Below are 4,654 nucleotides of genomic sequence, written 5' to 3' on the forward strand. Positions count from 1 at the left end.
TCCATGCTGTAAAATTAATGCTATTATGCTGAGAAATGACTGGCAGCTGCAGGCCGACCTGGGAAAGCAGCTGAGGTTTCCCCAACGTGTGGCAGCAACAACTCTCCGTCCAGATGTGGTGATAACATCTGAGGCTTCAAAACACCTCATCATTCTGGAACTAACTAGCGTCTTGAGGAGGCCAATGAGAGGAAAAGAGCCAAGTACCAGGAGCTGGTGGAGGAGTGCAGGGAGAGAGGTTGGAGAACCTTCTACAAGCCCATAGAACTCGGCTGTAGGGGTTTTGCAGGGCGCTCCCTCTGCAAAGTCCTGAGCCCCTTGGGCATTGTAGGAGCAGCTAAGAAGAGGGTCATTGCATCCGCAAGCGAAGCCGCAGAGAAAGCCACACGGTGGCTTTGGATTAAAAGGGGTGATCCGTGGACTGCTACTGGGATGCAAGTCGGGGCTTGATCAACCCTGGCTGGGTCGCCTGGGTGAGGGTGTATGATGTTGCGAGACCTGAAACACCCAAGGACCCCAGGATACATCACTGAGGATGTGTTCCAGTGCATCCATTAGGTGTTTCTAGCATAGTGAATGTCTGGCACAGCCAGTGACCCCTAGGAACAGACTTGGTGACAACCAAGAATAGTTTGGTCGACTACTGGAGAGACAGTTGACAGCACGGAAAGACGGCACCCGGGACAGTTTGGGTTAGCAGCCCAAACTGTATCTTTCGTGAGAAAGAACCCAAACAAGCTATGGAAAGCCCTACAGTGAGATACCCCCAGAAGATCCCGAGAGGGGGGGAGGATGAGATCTCCAATCGGACGGACCAAACGTTGATGACCCATGCAAACAGACAGATGATGAATGTGATATGCATTTGCAGAAAGCTGTGCAAGAACCAGTGTGGCCTGAAAATCCATCAGACCAGAATGTAATGCTTGGAGCAGGAGATTGAGGTACAATGCACAGGTCCAGAACCTGGTGAGACGCAGGAGGCACCCGACCAGGAGGCAAACCACAGAGCCCAGTCCCTCCACGTACCTGAGCCTCCCAATCCCAGCAGAGTAATTCCACAGCAGCAGATTAAGTGGCCCCCAGCCAGCTAGCAGAGTGAGTAGCTGGCATTTGACCAGGATGTATCCAACATCATCCAAGCTACAGCCAAAGGAGATGTTGACAGCCGACTCCAATCGATGACCACCATCATCTTCAGCTACACCTCAGAGAGATTTGGGCAGGTAGAGAAAGGAAGATCTAAGCCCACCTCCTACACAATGAACCGCAGGGCCACTAGGATACATCGCCTGCACCAGGAGCTTCACACTCTGAAGAAACAGTACAAGACTGCTGCTGATGAGGAGAAGCAACCTTTAACAGAGCTGATAAACATCCTGTGGAAGAAGCTGATGACCCTTCACAGAGCAGAGTGGCACTGGAGACAGGGAAGAGAGAGAGCGAGGAAGCGAGCTGCATTCATTGCTAATCCCTTTGGCTTTACAAAACAACTGCTTGGGGACAAGCGCAGTGGCTGGCTTGAGTGCTCGATAGAGCAAGTGAATCGCTTCCTCCAGGACACAGTGTGTGATCCTCTGAGAGAACAAGACCTGGAACCCAACAAATCTCTCATCAGCCCCCCCCCAACAACAGAGTTCAACCTGAAGGAGCCAAGCCTGAAAGAGGTCGAGGACATCATCAAGGCAGCTCACTCAGCATCTGCTCCAGGCCCCAGTGGTATTCCCTATCTGGTTTACAAGCACTGTCCAGAGCTTCTATGGCACCCGTGGAAGATCCTGAAGGTGATTTGGAGAAGGGGAAAAGTCGCTGACCAGTGGAGGTGTGCTGAGGGAGTATGGATCCCCAAAGAGGAGAACTCAAAAAACATCAACCAGTTTCGGACCATCTCACTCTTGAGTGTTGAAGGGAAGGTGTTTTTCAGCATCGTCTCTCGGAGACTGACAGAGTTTCTCCTCAAGAACAACTACATTGACCCATCAGTGCAGAAGGGAGGGATCCCTGGAATACCCGGCTGCCTGGAGCATACTGGAGTCATCAGACAGCTGATTAGAGAGGTTCACGAGAACAGAGACGACCTAGCGGTCTTGTGGTTGGACCTGACCAACGCCTACGGGTCCATACCGCATAAGCTGGTCGAGCTTGCGTTGCACCTCCATCATGTTCCCATTAAGATCAAGGACCTCATCTTGGATTACTACAACAATTTCAGGATGAGGGTCACTTCTGGGTCAGAAACATCAGACTGGCATCGCATTGGGAAAGGAATAATAGCAGGCTGTACCATCTCTGTTATCCTTTTTGCACTAGCCATGAACATGGTGGTCAAGTCAGCCGAGGTGGAATGCAGAGGGCCCCTGACCAAGTCAGGTGTACAGCAGCCCCCAATAAGGGCCTACATGGATGACCTGACTGTCACTACAACATCAGTTCCAGGGTGCAGGTGGATCCTACAAGGGCTTGAGAGACTCATTACCTGGGCAAGGATGAGTTTCAAGCCCTCCAAGTCAAGATCGATGGTGCTGAAGAAGGGGAAAGTGATTGACAACTTCCGGTTTTCCATCTCAGGAACTGTCATTCCAACCATCACAGAGCAACCTGTCAAGAGTTTGGGGAAACTCTTCAACTCCAGCCTGAAAGACTCGGCTGCCATTCAGAAGTCCAGCATGGAACTTGGAACCTGGCTCACCAAGGTTGACAAGTCTGGTTTGCCTGGTAGATTTAAAGCCTGGATCTATCAGCATTCTATCCTGCCAAGAATCCTCTGGCCCATGCTAATCTATGCAGTCCCAATGACAGCAGTTGAGTCCCTAGAAAGGAAGATCAGTGGCTTTCTTCGAAAGTGGCTAGGCCTCCCACACAGTCTCACTAGTGCAGCACTGTAAGGGGCAAGTAACACTCTGCAGCTTCCTTTTAGCAGCCTCACTGAGGAGTTCATGGTGGTACGCACCAGAGAAGCCTTACAGTACAGGGACTCAAGGGACTGCAAGGTGTCAGCAGCTGGCATCGAGGTGAGGACAGGAAGGAAGTGGAGGGCTGGGAGAGCAGTGGAGGTGGCAGAGTCTCGCCTAAGACAGAAGGCACTGGTGGGCACGGTGGCAACAGGAAGAGCAGGCCTGGGTTACTACCCAAAGACCCTGATCAGCCAGACCCGCGGTAAGGAGAGACACCACCTGATCCAGGAAGAGGTCCGAGCAGGCGTGGAGGAAGAGCGTGTGAGTAGGGCGGTGGGACTCCGGCAACAGGGAGCATGGACAAGGTGGGAGAGCGCACTACAGCGCAGGATCACCTGGACAAACACCTTGCAGGCAGACTTCCATCGGGTCCGTTTCCTAGTGCAAGCTGTCTATGATGTCCTGCCTAGCCCAGCGAACCTCCATGTCTGAGGAAAGAGTGAGACACCCTCCTGCCTTCTGTGCTCTGATAGAGGCTCCATAGAACATCTTCTCAGCTGCTGCCCAAAGGCCCTGGCTGATGGCCGCTACCGGTGGCGCCATGACCAGGTGCTTAAGGCAGTTGCTGAAAGCTTAATCTCTGCCATCAGCTCCTGCAAGCACCATCATGCCCCAAAGAAGGCAGTCTCCTTCGTAAAAGCTGGAGAGAAACCCTGAGCATGCCAACATATAACAACAGGCCTCCTCCACACGGCAAATGACTGGCAGCTGCAGGCCAACCTGGGAAAGCAGCTGAGGTTTCCCCAACATGTGGCAGCAACAACTCTCCGTCCAGACGTGGTGATAACATCTGAGGCTTCAAAACACCTCATCATTCTGGAACTAACAGTTCCCTGGGAAGAGTGTCTTGAGGAGGCCAATGAGAGGAAAAGAGCCAAGTACCAGGAGCTGGTGGAGGAGTGCAGGGAGAGAGGTTGGAGAACCTTCTACGAGCCCATAGAAGTCGGCTGTAGGGGTTTTGCAGGGCGCTCCCTCTGCAAAGTCCTGAGTCGCTTGGGCATTGTAGGAGCAGCTAAGAAGAGGGCCATTGCATCCGCAAGCGAAGCCGCAGAGAAAGCCACATGGTGGCTTTGGATTAAAAGGGGTGATCCGTGGACTGCTACTGGGATGCAAGTCAGGGCTTGATCAACCCCGGCTGGGTTGCTTGGGTGAGGGTGTATGATGTTGTGAGACCCAAAACACCCGAGGAACCCAGGATACATCACTGAGGATGCGTCCCAGTGCATCCATGAGGTGTTTCTAGCATAGAAATGCTGGCAAAAATGTATAAGTTTTTTAATAAAAATCTTATAAATAAATCCTTATAAAAATAGATAAATGTTGACAAAAATTGCTGTTGTTGTTGTGAACGAGCGAGTCGCCAGAGGTCCATAACCGGGGTCTGTACCATAGGATACGGACCCGCTCGCCAGCCAATCAGAGCGCAGGATTTGATGGAAACCGGACCACGAAAAAAATAATTTAATATATTCTATATATTAAAATATTGAGCAAGTGTAGCACTCGCAGATTGGGGAAAATGAGGAAATGGGAGACAAGCTCGTAACAACTCAAGGTGCCTTTTATTTTCTCTTAGTTTCGCTTTTCAGTGAATTTTTCACTCGATGCACTTGATCCACACATTTGTGCACACATACGGCACTGGCCTGTTGAGCTCTCTCTCTCTCTGGTTACCAGTTGCTCTTTGCAAACATGTACAA

The 4,654-nt window shown here is 51.4% G+C and overlaps 1 pseudogene; it reads left to right on the forward strand.

Moving 5' to 3' along the window:
• The first annotated feature begins 1,166 nt into the window (after positions 1-1,166).
• LOC132873224 (uncharacterized) lies at positions 1,167-4,116 on the forward strand (annotated as a pseudogene).
• The last annotated feature ends 538 nt before the right edge of the window (positions 4,117-4,654 follow it).

This window comes from Neoarius graeffei, chromosome 25, assembly GCF_027579695.1.
Source record: "Neoarius graeffei isolate fNeoGra1 chromosome 25, fNeoGra1.pri, whole genome shotgun sequence".
Classification (NCBI taxonomy): Eukaryota; Metazoa; Chordata; class Actinopteri; order Siluriformes; family Ariidae; genus Neoarius; species Neoarius graeffei.